Source organism: Protobothrops mucrosquamatus, unplaced genomic scaffold (genome assembly GCF_001527695.2).
Source record: "Protobothrops mucrosquamatus isolate PMUCROS unplaced genomic scaffold, P.Mucros_1.0 scaffold68, whole genome shotgun sequence".
Lineage (NCBI taxonomy): Eukaryota > Metazoa > Chordata > Lepidosauria > Squamata > Viperidae > Protobothrops > Protobothrops mucrosquamatus.
Genome location: NW_015386446.1, coordinates 159,931 through 167,249, shown reverse-complemented (window position 1 = coordinate 167,249; position 7,319 = coordinate 159,931). Strand labels below are relative to the sequence as shown.

At 37.8% G+C, this 7,319-nt stretch overlaps 1 protein-coding gene across 1 annotated transcript in view; it reads left to right on the top strand.

Annotated features, from left to right (window-relative positions):
- CACNA1G (calcium voltage-gated channel subunit alpha1 G) overlaps positions 1-7,319 on the top strand; it is a 368,214-nt gene that overhangs the window by 209,430 nt on the left and 151,465 nt on the right. The gene's annotated exons all lie outside the window — the stretch shown is intronic.

The following is a 7,319-nucleotide window of genomic DNA, read 5'->3' as shown; positions in this document are numbered from 1 at the left end:
ATGTATGTTAAATCATTTTATATTTCTTAATAGCTATTTTATAAAAAGAAAAACATGAAATCAGTACGCTAGAGGCAAACTGCACAATGAAATAAGTACTGTACTTACATGCGTGCTTTTTGCAAAACCTAATGTCTTCCTTTTCTTGCAGTTGGGATGTTGTTGTCACCCTTTAAGTAGACATGCTGGTTGCTCAGATCCACCCTATTTAGGAATCAGGGTCTGTGCTTAGAGTACGTTTTTAATGGGATGAATAGAACATCACTGATCTGGGGCTGCCAGCTATAGTATTTACTGTTCACAGGAACAAATTGAGAAGACCACAAATTCCCATGGTTTTGTGAGTGAAGAACCTAAAGCATTTCAGATTTCAGTGAACAGTAACAAGCAGCATTACGCTTAATATTGAGGTTCAGACAATCCTGGCTTGTGAAGAAATAAGACCGGTTGGGTTAGATATTGGTTGCAAACAAGACCGTTAGAAAGTATGGCATACATTTAAACTAATCCTAACCTAAGCAAGCAAGAGAGTCAATTTAGTGCAGAGATTAAGATATCAGGCTAGAAATTGGGAGACTGTGAGTTCTAATCCTGCCTTAGGCAAAATCCAGCTGAGTGACCTCGAGCCAGGAAGAAGCAGGCAAATTACTTCTGAAATCTTGCCAAGAAAATTCTAGAGCAGGGGTGTCAAACTGCCAGCCCGTGGGCTGGTTGCATCATGCGGAGGCTGTGTCCACCTCAGCTCCGGCAATGCAAAAAAAAAAGTTGTAATACATTGCGACATGTCACGTGACGTGGCGAGTTTGACACCCGTGCTCTAGGGACTTATCCAGGCAGTCACAGCTAGTCCACTCCAACTCAAAGGCTCCCTCCACCAAAGCAAACAAAAATGTATGTAGATATATTTTGAAGGTTGATTGGAAGATTGATGTTGGAGGTGGGTCTAACTCTTTTGGGGTTAATCATTTTTCCACTCAAAATCTCTCTTCTACCCATCTTTCTTCTGTGGGGAGTAGAAGAGCAGTTTGAGGAAGGGGAGATTAAAGGAAGAATAAATAGGAAAAAGGCTGGTAGTGAAAAGGTTTTGTATTTTGCCACATGCTCTTCATAGCCAATCTTCTACCCGAATTCACATTTTGTTGATACTAATTTCTCCCTATTAAAATGTGACTATTGGAGCATCTGCCTTTTAAATCACTCCCTGCTGTATAATTTCCAGATAGTTTTCCAGCTGTAAATCTCTAAGCACCTCACTGGGAACAAGAGACACTGAAAATGCCTAGACTACTTTGCATTGCACATACAGTATATAGCTAGCTGTCTTCTCCAGCCTGGTGCCCATCAGATGTACTGGATGACCCATCCAGCACAAAATGGAACAATTTAGGAAAAGCTGATGTACGGGACCAAACTGGTTTGAAAGCATCACTGTTGCTGTTTTTCAACCTTGGTTTTCTTTCTTTTTGCTGTTGAACACAATTCCTTTTCTTTTTGTATTCAGCCCTTGACAGCAGAATAGCAGCTGCAAATTCAATTCTGCAGCTGTTAATGCAGGTGACAATGTCATCACAATGTATTAATATAACAGTGGCTATACATTATGGGGTCAAGGCCATTTGTATGCTTGATGTATGCTTCAAGCGCATGCGCTTCTGGGATCTAAACTCAAGACGGACCAGTTTTTGTTGTTTGTTATGACCTTAAATAGAATGACACTGTTCAACTCATCCCAGTAGGATCTTTGGCACGTTGTTTGACCTCCATTATGTTGCCCTTACCGAAAATATGTCTCCAAAAGAAGAATGAACTGGGTGCTTTTAAAATTCAACATGATTCTAAGAAAACACTGAGCAGATATTTTTTTTTTTGAAAATCCAGGGGGAAATGAGGTTAAAGTTCACTGTTGACATCTTTGACCATGTGACATAGCAATGCCATTTCTGCATATAGTATGCTAGATTTGAGACTTGCAGTTCCTCTGACTGCCCTTCCAATTATCCATCCTTCCTTGTTAAAAAGTCTTTATAGGGAGGGACATACAAGGAGAGAATATAGCAACCAATCACCTTTTCTTAGACTGATCAGAAAATATATATACAGATCCAAAGGCTTATCAATATACTTGGTTTCCTTGGGTCAAGAATAGGCAGTGGGCTGCCTCAAGATACTTTTATGGGTGCCCACCAAACTGCCTGCCCCATCTGATATTCCTTAAATACCCTAATAAAAAATTAAATGGGAAGCTACATGCTACAAAGCAAGGCAGAAGTCTGTATTTATTTATTTGCCTTCCCCCTCCTCCCCCCTCCAATTTCCACTGGGATGGGTTGGAAGCATCCTGGAGGACCGATATGCCTTTTGGTCAATAAATGTTTGGAGACGAACTGTGCCCACTGTGGCACTTTTTTGTGAATAGATAAGTTTTCATAGCACCACTTTGTCAATTGTTCACAACATACTTTTAGAACACCCCCCCCCCCAAAGGTGCATATGTTCTACGTCAGAGGTCCCCAACCTTTTGGGAACCAGGGACCAGTTCCATGGAGAAAGGTTTTTCCCTGGACTGGAGAGTGCGTGGTTTTGTGTGCTGCCTGCATCCCACGGATAGGGCTTTGCTTCTTTGTGTGGACCGGTTGCTGGCATGCCACGGCCTGGTACTGGTCCATGGACTGGGGGTTGGGGATCCCTGTTCTAAGTGATGGCACTTATCGTACTTCTGTCTTTAGAAATGTAGTCTAAAAAGGATCACATGGCCAGCACAAAGGAGTTCAAAAGTTTTTGTACCTGTAATTATACAAGAAGGGACTGTTAACTGAGACTGTACGGATGTTATTCTTTCTTTTTTAAAAAATTATCAGTCAAGAGAATTCATGTGTCAGAGCATGCACAGTCTTATTGAGCTGAGATAACCCAGGAGTAAACACAGTAAACAGTGCTCTATATTAAATGGTGGTTTATATTACACTATCAACATTATCATACACCAGGAACAATATATATACACATGCTAATGCAGCAGGATCCAACACACAGCAGTTACAGCAGGAAACAGAAGAGAAAGAAAGCATATCAGCAGAGCCTTCCTTTTATACAAAGGCTTTTAAAGAGACACAGACCCAGTTGGCTCTTAAAGGGACATAGACTCTGCTGAGTCATTCCCAACATTACATCATGCATCTTACATTACATCAGCTGGTTAGCTTTTAAATCATTACCTTGACAATGTGACCATTCTTTTTCTGGACTCTCAGAGTGAATACTAATTGTCAAATCCTGCTTTTATTAATTCATTTAACCAAGGGGCAGTAAAATATAAGGAAAAATTTTTTGGGTAAACTTCTGGAGCTTACAATGTGTTGCTTCCAAATTTGAGTTTTATGAGATAGGGTATTAGAGCTAAGAATTGTTGGTTCTGGCTTTTTGTTGAAATTATCTATTGTGAATGTGACCTTACCATCTACCCAGCCCACTGTAACAACAAACAAATCAACTTACCAAAATGTATCTTCATTGATGGAATACTTTAAAAATATGTTATTAATTATTGTATCAGAGAATTTTGTCTCTTTAATGTACATATAAATATTTAGCATCTGTACAGACTGAAACTTGGTTTTCAATTACAGTAAACTAAAGTATTCTCTGTTAGAAATTTTAGAGATATCTCACAAGATTTATAAAATAGTAGAAAGGTTACCAAAAAGGACTGCTTACATTAAAGTAAAAGAAGGATACTTTTTTTTCAGCTGTGCTATTTGGAATTTCCTTCATCTTTCTCTATGATTAATGGAGTGGCTAATGGGATTTACATCATAAGGCCTGAAGATTTCTCACTACCAATAACTGATATGCATCAGAAAATAGTAGCAGGACTTCTAGCCTGTGGAATGATGATGGATTGAATGAGGTGCTCGTTCTTGAAATGGCGTGAAGAAAAGATAGATGGTCACGATGAATAATACTTGTAAACCCCTTTTCCTCTGTGGTTCATTTCTTCATGGATTCATGAAAGTCCAGTTTTTGAATTAATATTTTGAATTAATATTTTAAGCATGCTTAATTCATGGGAAGAGTTTTCATTTTAGAAGATATTTCATTTACAAAGGTACATTTCCAGTTTGCTCATACAATATATTTTAAATGTGTTTTAAAGTATATTTTAAGATGAAAATAGCATCAAAATATTCAGGACCCTTTAAAAGGCTGGTGGATAATTCAGTTTGGATCTGCCAGAATAGCCAGATCAGCACTAGATAAAGAGTTCAGATTGTGAGCTGGTGTTCTCATTTCTCAGTTCTCAAACTAGTTTTCTTTTTGTCAACCAGTCACCTTAGAATATGAAGTTAATCATTTTTAAATGTGAAATTATTACTCATGAGACTTGGGATTCTATTAGGGAACAGGCAGGGATGCGTAAAAGCTCTAAAACTATTCACAGTCATAGTGAATAATACATGAATGGCAATACAAGGTGAGTGAGGTAGTTAGGAGATTGTTTTGGAAATATTCCAAGTCAAGGAAAGTCTAGTGATTTTTGTACCTCAGACTGAACGCAATTGTGACAATAAAAATAGAACAATAAATTGAATAATAGACAGTTTCCTGGCATTTTACAGTGCCCCAAAATCATACTGAGATATCTCTATCATTCTGGCTAATGGCTGGCCAATCCCTGATATTAATCTGTGCATCTTGATAGCCAGACTAATTTCTTTTCCAACTTTCCTTCCTGAGAACGAAAAAGGAGAATGTTGTACATTTTTAAGACACTCATTATATCCTCCTGACAACCATTCATTAAACACTTTGGGAGCTTTTGCCCATTATTTCTGAATATGTGTCACTAATGAGTCATTCTCATGAACATCATTGTGATAAAAAAATAAAATGAGGCAATCTCAGCATATTCGTTTTTTAGGAAGATCAGCTATTTCTTAAAAAGAAGAAGCTGTCATAATTATTTAAGGCATCACATGAGCCCCTTAGCTTGCTTTCTGTAATAATGAGCAATTGGGATTTTTGTTATTAATAGAACTCAATGGCCTGTTCTCCCTATTAATTGAGGTGTGATGCCTTTTGTAAAAAAAAAATATGGTGAGTTAACTTGCTGAGAAATTTCAAGAAACCTGTTAGGAGAAGAGATATAAATGGTAAAAACCAAGTATATTGAACCATCATGCCCAGGTCTACTCTCTGAAGAGTAATGCTGTTCTCTCTCTTCCCTCACATACACACATCATGTTGTAAAGAACATTGTCTCAATGCTATCCCAATGCTATCACTTTAGCCTGCAAACTCTTAAGCTGCCCTGCTTCCCTCAGAGGCAAAGGAGCGTGGCTCCACCAATTATTTTGAGCAGAGGCCCTCCTAACATGCCGAAAACCAATTGATCTGAAAACACAATTATCTCAACTACAGCTAAAATTGGCCTCTAAGAGCGGATGAAACATTGGAGAAGAGGAAGGGTTCCCACGTGGTAATGGAAAAGAAACTGTAAAAGCAGCAAATAAACCAAGCTCTTCCAAATAAATTTCAGATAAGCAGCAAAGAAATAATTAGGACTGCAGTGCAGTGGCCTGCTGTGGGAGTCCTGTGTTGATGGCCAAGGGAAATAAAAACAACAGTAATCTGATTTTAGGAAGGGAGTTGGAAAATACAAATGTAGGGTCTAAAGAAGGCCATGGTGTGAGAGGGTTTACCCTTGGTTTGATAAAAAATAGAATAGAATAGAATAGAATAGAATAGAATAGAATAGAATAGAATAGAATAACATAACATAACAGGATAGGGTAGGGTAGGGTAGGGTAGGGTAGGGTAGAGTAGAATAGAATAGAATAGAATAGAATAGAATAGAATAGAATAGAATAGAATAGAATAGAATAGAATAGAATAGAATAACAGAACAGGATAGGGTAGGGTAGGGTAGGGTAGGGTAGGGTGGGGTAGAATAGAATAGAATAGAATAGAATAGAATAGAATAGAATAGGAAGGGACCTTAGAGATCTTCTAGTCCAGCCCCCTGCTTGAGTAGAAGAATCAATACCATTTCAGACAAGTGACTATCTAGTCTCTTTTTAAAAATCTCCAGTGATGGAGCGCCCATGATTTCTAGAGGCAAGCTGTTCCATTGGTTAATTGTCCTCACTGTTAGGAAGTTTAGTAAATTAAACAATTAGTAAATTAAACAATTTAAGTTTAATTCCAGGTTGCTTCTCTCTTTGGTCAGTTTCCAACCATTGCTTCTTGTCCTGCCCTCTGGTGCTTTGGAGAATAGTTTGACGCCCTCTTCTTTGTGGCAGCCCCTCAAATACTGGAATACTGCTATCATGTCACTCTTGTTTCTTCTTTTCTTTAGACTAACCAAACCCAAGTCCTGCAGCCATTCTTCGTATGTTTTAGTTTCCAGGCCTTTGATCATTTTAGTTGCTAGATAAAGTAAATAAAGTCTCATTGATAGCAATAGAGATAGATAGAGACAGAGATAAAGATAGAGATATTCACTGTGAAGGAACCTCTATATATGGAATATAGAGAGATTACTACTGAACTCATGGAATTTGGGCAGAGTACAGCTTAATGCACTTCATGGGGTGTTGGAGCTTCAAAATGTTTTCCATGTGTCTCTTGAGAATTTTCTTGTCATTTTGTCTTATGTCAAAGCCTTGTTTGAGTTCAAGGAAGATGATACAGTGTAGACCAGACAATTTGCCTTTATTGATCCCGTGAGCCAGTTTGGGCTGCATTAAGGCAAACAAATTGTCTGATTTTCAGAAGAACCAATGAAATCAACAGAGTGGGTTAGCCAAATACCAGAACTAGATGATATTTAATGGAAGCTAAGAAGTCAGTGTGTCTGTATATCCAAAAGGCAGGGCTAAAACTTTAGTTGACTGACACAGACACACGCTTTCTGAACCTGATTATGTTAGATAAGTGTCTGTCTAACAATAATAACAATCATTCTTAGACAAGATATTGAAGCAAGTAGTGGTATTTTTGCTGTAGGGGTTCCAGGTCATAGGGAGATGAATATGTAGACAGAGGCACATGGAAGGTCTTAGGCTATAATTTCTGGGGAAATCTGACTTGTGATGTGAGCAAATTGTAGATCTTGCTACAACACATTTATTTAATGCAGATATTTTTGGGTATATCTTAACATTTCTATGTTCACAATAACTCTGGAATACAGCTTTTTTGGAAGACCATTGGGAATTAATTATAACTAGTGTTAGCTTATTATTTCTAATGTTTATCTTGAAACTGGAGAATTAGGTCTGGGATTTACTATTTTAATTGTTTGATTTATTTTGTTTCAT